The sequence below is a fragment of the Ammospiza caudacuta genome, chromosome 6 (assembly GCF_027887145.1).
Source record: "Ammospiza caudacuta isolate bAmmCau1 chromosome 6, bAmmCau1.pri, whole genome shotgun sequence".
NCBI lineage: Eukaryota > Metazoa > Chordata > Aves > Passeriformes > Passerellidae > Ammospiza > Ammospiza caudacuta.
Genome location: NC_080598.1, coordinates 54744905 through 54758924, shown reverse-complemented (window position 1 = coordinate 54758924; position 14020 = coordinate 54744905).

Genomic DNA, 14020 nt, shown 5'->3' with positions numbered 1-14020 from the left:
TGGGCTGAGCCCTAGTTATTTGTCAGCCAATTCACAATTAGACAAAATGTCTTTCCATAGAAAGAGTAGAGAAGGAAGGAAGATCATAAAACCATAGAAAGCGTCCCATCCAGCATGGGATTGTGGGGCATACAAAACTTCTGTGGGAAAACTGTTGTGTGTCTCAGCTCCCTCAGAGTAAAGATCTTTTTTCTAACATCTAATTTAAATCTCTCCCCTTTAATTGAAATGCCTAGTTCCCCCTTGTCACTATATGGCCATTTAAAATGTCATTCTCCCTCTTTTTAAATAAACCCCCTTTAAGTACTGGAAGAGAGCAATGAGGTCTTTCCAGAGCCTTTCCTTCTCCAGGTTGAATAACTCAACTCTCTCAGCCTTTCTTTGCAGGAGAGGTGCTCCAACACTGATAATTTTCATGGCCCTCCTCTGGACTTGCTCCAACAGGTCCATGTCTTTCTCGTGCTGCAGATGCCAGAGCTGGATGCAGAACTCCAGGTGGGGTCTCATGAGAGCAGAGTAGAGGAGCAGGACCACCTCCCTGGACCTGCTGGCCACACTGCTTGGGTGCAGCTGAAGATGCAGTTGGCCTTCTGGAGTGTGGGCTTACCCAAGAGAGACTCCTGTTAGAAAAGGTGGGACAGATGCGTGGAAGATCACAGCTATAGATGTGTTGGAACTACTCCTTTAGTATTAGACCTACATCTATTTTTCTGCCTTTTGGGACAGGGGAACTTGCAAGTTTTTGACCAATAATTCTCTGTCTCCAACATCCCTGAGTGTTTCCTGAAGATTGTGAACAAACAGCCATATTTTTCCTTGGTGGCAGTCGTTCATTTTTGAAGGAGGCTTCTTCATTTAGGCCTAAAAGGGCAGTTGCCCTCTGTGATTAGAGAAAAAGGGTGGACTTTAATTAAATGTAAATACATCTGAAATGCAAACATATGCTATTATAGTAGTCCTTGAGCACTCTGTTACGATCTGTAGATGTGAAGCCAATGTAGTCAAGGGACTGTAGGTGCTGGCTCTACTTACCCTAGAGCAGACATGTAAAATAGCAAATGGACGCTGTCCATAGCAGTCTCTTTATTAATTAGAGGGGGAGTGAGGCAAGAACAACATAAGAGATTTTTTGTATTCTGCTTACAGTGGTGGAACAGTTTGTAGAGATGGTGATCTGTATTTTATCTTCCTGCTCATGTTGCCTTAATTCTCACCTCCAAACATTGACATAACTTTTCAGGGTAGGCATGAAGTAAGTCTGTTTAATGTAAATTTTGATTTTTGTCATTGTAGCTTTGCCTGCAACAGCACATAATCTACTGGCATTTTGGATCTGCAGGAGAAAACCAGAATGTTTCCACCATCAAAGGTCTCTTGGAGTTGTTGAAAGAAGGCTGGAACAGTCCTGGGTTTTGGACTTTCTTTTATTAAGGTATTTTTACTCCTATCTGATTTCCAAAGAGGAGTCTGATTTTCATTTTACATTGCCCCACCCCTGTGGCATTTTTGACATTGGCCAGAAATGAGAAACCTTGAGTTGGAAAGGTGTCATCAAAACAATGACTAGATATACTTGGAAGAAACGTTTATTATTTGGCCTGCTGCTGCTGAGAGCTGCTAATTACCAAGCAATTGTGACACAGACATAATATTTCACTGTCTAAAACTGCCTCTTGGGTTTAATATCTGTCAGAAAACAAAAAGCAGAAAATTTCTGAGGAGTCCAAAAAGGGCCAAGAGATGTATAAATATTTCCTCAGGGCATCCTTTTCTACCTTGGAGTTCAAGGCCAGGAGTTTGGCTATCACTGCCTCCTTAGAAAGCATTCTTGGCTCCAATATCCTGATCCATCTTTTTTCTCCTGGCTTTTCAAATAATCAAATAATAAAAGTAGGGAAGTACATTTTGCTTCTGTAACTTCTGTGATCTTTGGATGCTTTAGGAGTCAAAACTCCACATGGATTTGCCACAGCTGAGGGCTGTGTGTTTGACTCAGAAATCCTTTTGCACACAAATTAGAGGGCAACCAGTGCAAAACAATGTGGTTATAATGCATTAGCTAAGCAGGAAGCATGGAGATCTGTCTCTGCCTTGTCAGGAAACAATTTGTCTGTGGAAATGGCATGGCACAGTGCTTGGGAAGACAATGCTGTGAGCAATGTTCAGTAGGCTGGCGGCCTGAGAAGGTCCTACAGGGGCACTGTCAGTGCATCAATAGGCCTGATTTATCACTGTATTATATTAATTCTACTCCAGGGTGACTGCATTCAAGTGACTGAATTTATCATAGGGTAAAGCTGGGGGGAAATAGTGCCTCATTCCTCTTGCTTTTTGCATGAATTTCTTCCACAGAGCCACATCAATACTTTCAGTTCTGTCCTCTTCATGCCCAGCTGTGACAAGGTGGGAGCTGGAAGCTTCTTATTATTGCATAGAGGAGCTCGGATATATTCCTGGTACTGGCAGAAATTTCTGAACCCCAGATTTGCCAACTAATCCTTAAAAATGCTTTCTGGTGAAGACAGACACATGAATCTTACAGTGTGGTTCTCGAGAAGGCACTTCGAAAATGGGATTTACTGTTGAGGTGGAACACCAGAGGCTGTCACACCACTAAGCTGAGAGTAAACAGAGAAGAAAGTCTACATGAGAATGCCATGAAAGTGGATATAAATGAGGGAGGGAGTAAATTCTTGCATCCAAACAGAGTTTAGCATTTGCCTGTAACATGCAGGTGCTTTGCCAGCATGAAGAACAGAAATGAGAAGTGAAAATCTACATCTCCATGTTCATCTTTCAGCAGGCTTCCAAGCATGCGCATTTCGTTCAAAAACACTACCAAGCTGTTTATGATACATCTGTGCCAACTGCAATGTTTTATGTAGTCATTGAAGCCAAATCACTGTGACCTGATGTGACTCAGTTTTCTAAAAGGGTGCATCTTGAGAATTCTCATTTTCTTCAGTTCAAAGTGAAACACTAGGAAAAGTGTTGGAATGGATCTGAAAACAGTGCAGCATTCTTATGCAGAGGCAAGACTGCCACTCAGGCAAACACCAGAAGAAAATCTGTCTTGGGTGTGTTTTTCAAAATGAGTCTGAAATGTTTATTGGAAAAGTGTCAGGAATATGAGACTTAAATGAACTCATTTACATGCTCTGATTTTGCCTATATCTGTGGTATTGGGAAATGCAATAATAAATTCTAAGTGCTCTGTTCCTGAAATTTTAGTTCACTTTTTTTTTTTTCTCTGCACGGAAATTTTTATAGGAGTATATGTGAAGTCTCAATTTTTTTTCTTTCTGGTTTTATTTTTTTCTCCATATTTCTCTTAATATAAGTTTTATACATCTATGTGACTTTTGAACCTGTTAAGGATATGGAGAAAAATTAAGTGAAAACTTTTATCTTCTCTTGGTCTGTTTTTAAATTTTTTTTTGGTCTTTTCTTTTGCTGCTGTTTTTCTTGGATTATAGAAAAACTCTTCTTTATATATTTAGCTATTTAGATATGTCCTCATGCATAGATCATGGTTTATTATGCGTTTTATTCTTGTTTCCTGAAATACTGCTGAACAAATCAACAGTAGAATTTTCCAAAGTTCGTCAAATTGAGGTCAGATGCTTTCAGGATCATAAATCCTCTGGGTCAGCATAAGATATTTTGATACTTGGAATTTGTCACCATCTTTCTCTTCAGTAGTACTGCCTGGTTTTAGCTTCATCTGAGATTGAATTGAACAGTTAAGCATTGTCAGAATTTATAACTGACAGTTGGATTTATGTGTGATAATACTTACGAGTGATGCTGGGCTGTTATATTTTTTAGAGGTTCCCACTACAGCAGACAACAACAGACACAGATAAAAATGGCTTGTGTTGTTTTCCCATGCAAGCCATGAAAGTTGTTAATTAAAAAAAAAAAAAATATAGTGCTTGATGAGAGGCTTCCTTCTAATGAAATTAAATTCAGTATCATAATGGATGAAATAAGGCGGAGGAGATTACCCCAAATGACCTTTGTGTCTGAATCCTTATTTGAAAGGAAAAAAAGACTTTTTTTGAATGTACTTCCAGATAGTATCTACATTTCTTAGAAACTTGCAGGGCTTTTTGTGGGAAACCCCCAAACTATTTCTATGTGGCTTTGGCCAAAATTATTTGGTTTTCTCTTACCAAATTTCAAAAAGGTTGAATAGTTGGCTTTCCTGAAGGAAAGGCAATACTTTCCATATAGAAAAGTCCCAATTTTTTTTAGCATTGCTTTTTTTTTTTTTTTTTTTTTCCCTTTTCACCACATTTTTGACAAGCAAAAGAGCACAAAAGTGCCTGGAAGTACAGTTCTTATGTCATGAAATTTCAAAGGGAAAACAAGATTTACAGTCTCTGGGTTTTTGCCTGCTGCAGCACCGGTCAGTGCCAATATATCAGGCTCACAATTTGACATAAATACAAACACAGATTAGTGTTTCTTCCACTGCAACATTGCAAATACTATTATGGCTAATTGCCATTGACACCAGTCAGTGAGGAACAGAGGCTGCAGTTGCCTAAACAATCTGTACTATTACTTAAAGGGATCAGCTGCCCTTCTCATACCCCTCTGCTGCAGTGATTGTTGCAGTGTTCATGTTTGTGAAAAATGTGTCAGATAAGAAAACTTTGCCAACTGAAAACTAATAATATGAAAAAAGGAAAGTTAATGTGGACAGAAGGGAGTGGCATCAACTGAGCTAATGTAATTTGGTTGAAGTCTGAATTGAGATTGCTTTGAAATTGCAGTGCAGTCACGTTACATGCTTGAGATTAGGCAGTGTTGGTGCCTCAGGGAATTACAGGTGTTCAGTTTTATTGGGCAGCTCTGTTTAAAACCGGGCTTGGATGCTATACCTGCTGGGTGGTGTGTTTATGGGCTGTTTCAGCAGGTCAGCAGGAAAGGACAGCCCTGGTCATGAATCTTTCTCCCTTGTGAGTGAAGGAGTCTGTGCTGGTCTGTGTTGCCTTTCCTAGACACAAGGAAGGGGTTCTCAGCTGGTGGGTTTTTTTCCTATCCTTGTCTCTGTAGACTGTGAGGATACATTTACAGAGTCTGAAACTGCTTTTCAGAATGTGGGAGTACAGTATTGTTGCTGTTCTGTCTATTTCTTATTTTAAACCAAGGGATTGTGCCTCCTGACTTCCCTAAATCAGGCTCGGAGCCTTCAGTTATGATTGAAATGAAGATGAAGGCTTAAGTGCAGGGATTAGATAGTTAAGATGAGGGTTTAGAAAATACCCATTTTTGCCATGAGATAATTTTGTGATATTTCTGTGAAGAAGGCTCTTCAACAAAAAGGGGATGGAATTCGGCCATGAGGAATTCCAGCAGTGAGAATTTGAGATGTTTGGGAAATCAGGAGCAAACTGAAATGAGGTCTTAGAAATGGTGGTATTTTTTTTTCTGGTGCCAAAAAGCAAGCCAAGTTATTTTGTCCTGAACAATCTGTAGATTTAATCTCTCTTGAAGTGCCCAAGGGGTTCTCTGACAGAGTTTTGGAATCTGTGGTTCTCCTTGGTGCTGTGTTTTACAGTTTCATAACAAAACACTGAAGCTGATTTTTGTAATGGATAAAGTGAAGTTCAGTATATATTTGATCTCTTTCAATAACTAGAAACCTTAACCATTTTGTAAACAAAGACTCAGCCCAGTGTGAATATGCCTAAAAAAAGAGAAATTTTATTGGATTGTGGAAGTAGTGTATCTTGTATCTTCTTCACTTATTAAAACATAAGGCCTTAATTTCAGAGTTAGGGATAAGAAAGATGACAAAGATTAGCACTAGATTGGAAACTATGAAGCCTGTGCCTAACTCCAGTGAAAACAGTTATGGCTGAGTCATTTTGATGGAAGCATGTACAGCCAATAAATTCAATGAATAGATATACGTAAACCCATGGAGGCAATGATTACATGAGGAAACTTAAGAACAATATTTTAAGATGTATAAAGTTTTTTCATTTGCCATGACAATGTCTACTATTGTATAGATTTCCTTTCTCTTTCCCACACTCTAGGAAAAGTTGAGGCCAGAAACAGCTTGAAGACTGAACATGGTGTGTCTTTAAAATCCAGCCATTCGTGTGCACATCTGCCAGTAGTGGACGTTGACCTTTTCTTTCCTGCTGTGGGGAGACATCATTCAGCTCAGGAAATATCAGAGAAGTGACACAGCTCTGACTTAGCACAACAGTGACCCTAAAAAACGTGGCCTTGAAAATCTTATTTTGCTGGCAAGCCAGGATCTCTGAGCATTCCCACTGCATACAGTCTTTGGCTTGGTTAGCAAGGATAGTGACAGTTTAATCTTTGCCCTTCTCCTTTAGCTATAGATGTGACTAACAGTGGGAAAAGCTAATGAGCAGATGAACAGCAGATACTTTGGACTTTCAGTATTTCTGAGATATTTAGGTAAAATGAGGTAGGGCAAAATTTTGTATAAAGAGGTAATGCCTTTTACTAGGTGAAATGATAGAACTGGAAAGAAACAGCAACTCTCACTTGATAAAAGCTTGTCACTTTTACCCAACTTTTACTTTAGTTGCTCCAGTGATGTCTGCAGCCAGGTAAAATCACTGGTTTTTTTGTTACAATTATTTATTTATTAAGTTTAAGGACAGAAGACAAAATAATGTAACCATCTGCTTTGTGTGGATGTTGCAATGTGAAGCAATCCTGAGGAATATACTCATCTGTAAACTGATACTGTGTTTTAATTTGTGTATCTATCATAAAAAGTATTTAGACAGAACATCAAAAATTTGGAACTGTGATATTTTATTAGGAATATGTGTACTGAAATGTATATTCAGGTGAGGATGAAACCTATTAACAGTGTGATGTTTGTGTCAGGTTACCGTTATTTTGCAATCTACCTGAAGTTATGTGTCTCACCCTATCACTACCATGTGCCATCATAGAAATCCAGTTTCTCTGAAGTGTTAAGTTCACTGCTATTCAGAAAACTGTTTCTTTGAATTCCCTTTTCTCTGTTTTTAATAAATCTTGGTTTTGGCTACAATCACTCTTGCCTACGTAATTTTACAGAAATGCCTGTACAATGCTGAGAAGCTAATCAGCTTTATGAAGAAGACCTTCAGACTTTCCAGAACTTAAAAGTTCCTCTCAGTGCCAATCATTAGACAGGAAAGAGGTTATTCTGCTATATTTTAGTAAATTTTGCCTGCCATCAGGCTCCAGTGAACAAACAAAAAAAACCCCAAACAGAATCTTGAAGACTAAAAGAAGGCTAAAAATTGGTGTTGGTGGGTGGCCATATAATATTTAAAAAAATATGAAAACAATTTATTTTATGCTTGGCACTTGCTGTGCATGAGGAATGCCATCCCTTAGCCATTGTGTCATTTGGAGCATTAGTCACAAAAGGAGCTATGTTATTTGCTGATGATATCTGCATATGGGAAATCCTCAGAGGATTTGTTAGGATACATCCATGGCTGGCTGGACTCTTGTGAGCTGTCTGGGACAACCAGAGAGTGTTGTACGGGCAGCTCTCTATCTGCACTAAGGTAATTTTGGCCTGTGGAAAAAGCTGTCAGACATGCGGGACCCCAGTGTTGCAGGTGGTGTTTCAGATGCTGCAGTACCTGGATGGCAAAGTCCTTAGAAGTGATTCAGTGGGTTAAACCCAGAAATCTGAGTTTGCCAAGTATTGTCACAGATAAATTCTTTCAGCAGTTCTTCTAAGGCAGCTTATTAAAACATAAGGCCTTAATTTGAGAGTTAGGAATAAGAAAGATGACAGAGAATAGCACTGAATTGGAAACTATGAAGCCTGTGCTTGACTCCAGTGAAAATAGTTACGGCTGAGTCATTTTGATGAGAGCATGTACAGTGCTAAGACAGTGGCTAAGACAGAAACTAATGGCTTCAGAAAATGAATTAAAAAGAATTCTTACTCCTATTAGAAAAAAAAAAAACATTATATTTGATTTCCTATCTGTAAAATATTCTCGGAATAAACACAGCTGTTGATTATCTCGAGGTAGAAAACCAATGTCTTCTTCATGTTTTCTGTTCTCCTTGCATAGTAGCTCATAGGCATTTTCCACTAAGCCAGGTTGCATGGTGTGATTGAAGATGAAGTTTAAAGTATCTGTTCCAATGGCTACTTTCAGCCTGTTTGACAGACACTTGTACATGATAAAATGCACAGCATAATTTCTGGCTGGTCTTTCAGCAGTAAAAACCTAACATCAAATTCATAACTCTATCAACACTTTAATTACTTTGTGACCTCATCCTACTAGGGCCAGGTTGTGTTCAGGCAGGGGACATGATGCATTCATTGTAGGACACATTGGCAACCTGATATCCTCATGTAATTGGATGTGTGATATGTGTGAGCTAGAATCATGTATGTGAATGCCACATTTAGGGAGAAGCACACTTCCTAAAACATGAGAAAATGAGAAGCTAACTTCAATTATTTTCTTCTATATATGTACATGGACGTAGTCACTTACTGAACTGAACTTAAATAAACAAATAAGACTTAATTTGTACTTGGTAGAAAGTTCCAGCCTCTTTTCAGTGAAAACTTTGCCATTAGGTCTTAATGCATAATTAATTTTTCCCTTTACTTTCTGAACTAAAAAAAATTAGAAAGTATTTCAGATTGACTCATAGTGAAAAAATTTATCTCACTGTAATGAAAAATCCAAATGTAATGCAGATAAAACATTGTTTCTGCTTACATTAAACATTTTCTACACCAAAATACTTTATTTCATATACTTGTGGGATTTTTAATTCTCCTTAGTTTTAAGTACATTTTAAAATAAAAAAATTATTTTGAAAAGTCAAACCATTAAAAACAAACAAATATTTTCAAGGCTTTTATGTAGCTCTCTGCTATCATCCTAGCTACATTTTATAGCAAATAATCTACTAAGTGGGTTTTTTTTAATGTTGATTTCTAAATGATTCCTTTAGCTGTCCCGGTCATTTTCTGATGGCTGCTTGCCATGGTGTGATGTGTTTCGCAAAGTTTTCAGAGAACTGTGGTGCATACAGTTTGTGCACCTGAAAAATAAATATGGATAAATACATTTGAAGGCCCTTCCTTATCTGTGGTTGGTGCAGGCTGCAGATTAGGCTTGTCTTAATCTTAAACATCTTTAATTTCCACAGGGTAAGTGAACCTTCAGGCTTTGTTTTTTGTGCTTGGAAGGGAATCAGACTAACACTGCATTATCTAATTCTTCATCTCCTCTAAATTTCAGGTCTTCATCTAGTTGATTTTGGAAAGCATGAAGTGTTTGAGAGGATTAGACACAGCAGAAGAAGAGGAATTCGGAGTATGTATTGAGTAAGGGATGTTGACTGTGGAGGGAGATTTTGGAGCTTGTTGTGTTTATGGACAACTACATTGCAGAGTTCATTTGAATGCTCTGGGGTTCATAAACTCGTGTGGCCTGGAAGGCAGGGCCCATTGGAAGGAGTCAGAATTTCAGTGCAAATGATTTACCCAGATGCTAAGATAACACCTAAAGAGTTAGTGGTAAGATAATTTCTTTTTAAAAGTCTAATTTAAATTGACAAACACACTGGAAACTGCAGATGGGCTCAAGCTGAAAAGTAGAGTGTGTGAAGCCTTTCCAAGCTCAGGCAGGTTGGAGTCCAAACCTTTTCCTGCTGCTCTGGCTTTTGGTTGCTTTTAAATTCCTCTTCGGTTCTTTTTTATGTCTTGCGTGAATCTAAGATGGTGGGAACATCTGGTTACAAGGGATTTACAATTGTTTGGGTGGATATGTAATGAGATTTCACTTTTTCTTAAGGGGAGCCCTGATTCCTGAGCTCAGTGCCCGTTGATGCCTAAGAGTTTGCCGACTAGATCCCAGCTCCAGGTAGGACTAGTTCAGTTCTACTAAATTTCCAGCATCCAAAGTACATGAATTTTCAAAAGCTCTGCTTCCATCATTTCACTGTGGGGCTGGTCTGCTCTCAGCCCCAGTGTGATGGCTTGCAGTGAAGAGGCCTCAACAGTTGCTCTGTGTATTGTTGGACAGTGTAGAAATATTATTATTGTTAGACACATATAATGCCATTCAACTCTTCATGCTACAGAATTGACAATTATCTGAGTGCTGCTTTTCTTCTTGAAGAATATTGAAGCAGTAACTAAAATTTGGACCAGTAGCCAGGAAATCTGCAACTGATGGAGTGACAAATACAAAAGCCTGTTTTGATTTCAGCATTCCTCATTTGACAAGTGTTTACCTAGACAGTGTGTAGTCAAAATGAATTGTCATTTTTTGCTACCCCAAGTATTTGATGTGTCAAAACTCCTGTGAAAACAGATAAACAAAATCTGAAATTTCCAGATGGACAGATGTACTGCAAGCAATCTACACATGATTCAAGTTTGAGAATGATTTGAATCACTTGTTGCAATGCAAGCTCATGTCTTAAAATATTAAGACTTTTATCATGGAAGACTTGCTGTAATAGTGAAAACAATCTTAGTTTCTATTCAAATAGGTTATGTGTTTTGATTTTGGTGGATCTGATTTTATGTAATTCTCCACATTTTCTTAGATGTCCTGCCAAAAGAAAGCAGTGGAAAATATTCCCCAATGAGCCCAACACATGCAGATAGACCAAAACTGTCCTTGGCAGTGGAGGTCTGCTCTATTCCTGTTCTGGTGAAATTTTGAAGAATGCTGTTGAATATATTTCCTGTGACTTACTTTGTAGACTTATAAATTTCTGTGATGAGTACATTGAGAAGCAGACTGAATGCCCAAAGCTTGATTTTTCAGAGGAAATTATATGTGCCCTCTACTAGTCTTTGATATTTTACATACTTCAAAGTGCAATCTGAAGTTAAGTTATATACTTGTTCTGTATGTGGTTTGAGAGATGTGGTTTGCAGATATTTAAAATCTCATGTGTGGACCTTAAAAGTGTAGATACGTGGAAGTGGAAAGTGCAATTAATTCCTGAATCTTTTTTTTTTCCTCCCTCCTTCATTCCTATCCAACTCTGTATGTCACGTGTGCCTGCCAGGTAGAGATGCACTTATAATGTGTAAGTTCCATATTAGCTCTTTCTGAGTGAGCCATACAAGCTCTGTAACTCTGCTCATTACCTGGAATGGGCAAGCTATTTTTTGTGCAGACTAGAGAGGAAGTTCATATCAAGATGACAATTTTGAGTTTAACTGAGGTCAGAAGGACGTAGGCTCAAGCATTGAGATTCTGATACTAGTAATGAAATTTCAACAGCTTGCATAATTTTGTAGATTACTGATGAAAAGTTTATACAAACAGCTTCTTGAATTTTAGAGAAAATCTTCCCTGTTTCTTTCTGAGCTCAATTCTGAAATTTCCTACAGTTATGTCAATTTTATATAGCTTTCTTTGCTGAATTTGGTCCTCAGATGTAGAGTATAAAGAAAGACTCATATTCTGTGTGAAAGGGAAGAAAACTACATTGTGCTGGAGCCTCAGTCCCCATCTCATCTCTTATCTTCATACAACAAGAGCTACTACCCCTACAGTAAAGGAAAGCTGAAATATCCCCATATCTGTCAAAATGAATAGCAGAAATATGGAAGAAATTATTTTCTGACCCCATACTCACAGTCACTTATTTCCTGAAAAATGCAATTTTGATGCTGAATTCATTGTTCTATCTTGCATAGCTACAGAAATTATTAGTGGTCATAAATGATTCATTCCTTTTAAAAGTCCACTGACTCAGTGACAGCTAGGAGCAGTTTGTTCTTCAGGTCCACCAAAGATAAAACAAAAAAATCTTCAGCATTTTTTAACTTTGTAACATTTGTGACAACAATATCTGAAAAAATTTAGTCACACAGCATTTTGTGTGGTGTGGGACTTTGAGACAGAGGAGAAAAAAGTACATTGTGTAGTGTATTATTCCTTTTTAAACATAGCCTAAATTATATGTGTCTAAGTTAACACCTATTTTCATCTATGCTTTCTAAATGTGACCCTTGTGTTTTATTTAATGCTCATGTTTTAAACAGAAGGTGAGAGGAAGAAAGAAGGAAACAATGGACTGAAAAAAATGTAATTTCCATTGTAAAAAGAGAGTGGTGTTTGATACTAGCTGGTGCTACACAGATTTAGCTCATATTTCCACATTTTCTTTAGTGTAGGTCCTATGAATCTTATTATATACAGTGCAAAAAACCCCCCCCTAACATATTAAACAATGTCTTGCATCACTACAGCTTTGTACTCTGTGTAGGGGAACTAAGTATATTGGGGGGTTGGAATAGGATCTCTAAGGTCCCTTCCAACCCAAACCATTCTGTGATTCTCTGATTCTGTGTGCTATATTACACAGGTATCAATTTTTGTGTGTGAGTATCTTGGTATCTATTGATGAAAATCTGCATCTTAGATACATTTAATAATTTTATGTGGACATTGAACAGGGGAAGGGTTTTAGTGGACCATTATTTGCAGTCTTCTGCACTGGGGATGAACTGCATCATGTACTCCCATTGCTAACCTCATTATCTTTCATCATTAGCCAATGATTACTTTTTGCTCCTGCACTTCTTTCAAGAAGCTCTTTCAAGGCTTTGTGCAGCTGATTGTAAGGAAACTTGTTCTTTTTTTTCTTTCCTAAATTAATTCTGGCCCCTTTATTTCCCTCCTAACATAACCCTGCAGTTCTCCAGTTCTTACCTCATGCTAACACAATTCATAGAGAGCAGCCACATTTCATCTGTGCTCCCATTTTTGTCTGTCCTCCCAAAGTAGACTCTCAGTTCCCTAACAGGGATGACTGGACCTTCCTTCCACCTCTTCTGGTCTGAGTTCATCTTTGCACACAACGTAACACAGAGCACTGTCTTCAGTTTGCTGTTATCTTTTATTATGACATTAATACATCCCAATTTCTATTGGAAATACTTTGCTTTTGCCATGGGCTAGTATCACATTGTACTTTATCATCACTCTGGTGACTCACTGTAATCTCGTGATTAAATTCTATGCCCAGGTCTTCTGCTGGATCTTTCATTTCCAGCTGACCAGAACATTTTTTGTAATGGTACTTATTAGTCACAGTACAGTTTGTGAAGAAATATGTTGGCTATCATATTCAAGAATAAGTAGGTCCTACCATATTTGGTAGCATATTTTTCCCAATATGTCTCAGAAATTTATGTGTCCACACAATGATACATTTGCTGATAGCCATTTTCCTTCCAACAAAATATTAATGGGGCCCTCATCCTGGTTCAGATTTGATCCATGTGAGGCAATGGTAAACTTCTGAATTAGGGTAAAACCTAATTCATTTTAAAGTCCTTCGTTCAAATTGATTTTGACCTTAAAAGCTATGGTTTTGTCCACGTTACTATAGATTTTTATTTGCAGAAATATTTTGCAGTTCTTTATTAAACTATGGCAGTATTCTACTCCTGATTTTGTTTCTAGCTTTCAGAAGATTATCATATATTTCAAGATCCACTTTCCAGTAATGAATGTTAGTCCACCAAGTCTTGTTATGGCTTTACTGTATAATTTCAGGTCCTCCCTTGTTGGTTTCACTTCCTCTGGTTTGTAACTTTGCCACCTTTCATTGATTTCCAAATGGCAAAGTTGTCTCTGTGTTACCTCACCCATTTCAACTCAATTCTTTATAATCCTTTCAGTAACTGGACTGTCTCCATGACTACTCCTATATTCTCTGCTTATATTTTTCTTTTTGCTGCTTCTGCTGATATTTTGTTTTTCTTTTTACTGAACCCTTTCAACTGTTTTTCTTTTGCCTGTGTAGCAAAGTGGGATTTGGAGAGTTGAACATGACTTTTTTCTGGTTTTCTTCCTTGGGTCTCTTAGCTTCTGAATGGTGATGCTAGTTTGAATCTTACAAAATCAGTCCCTCAAGAACTCTGGTAGAGGCTGTTTCATGTGGGCATTTTCTCCAAATGCTACCTGGTATATTTATTTTATTATATTATTTTATTTAATGTATG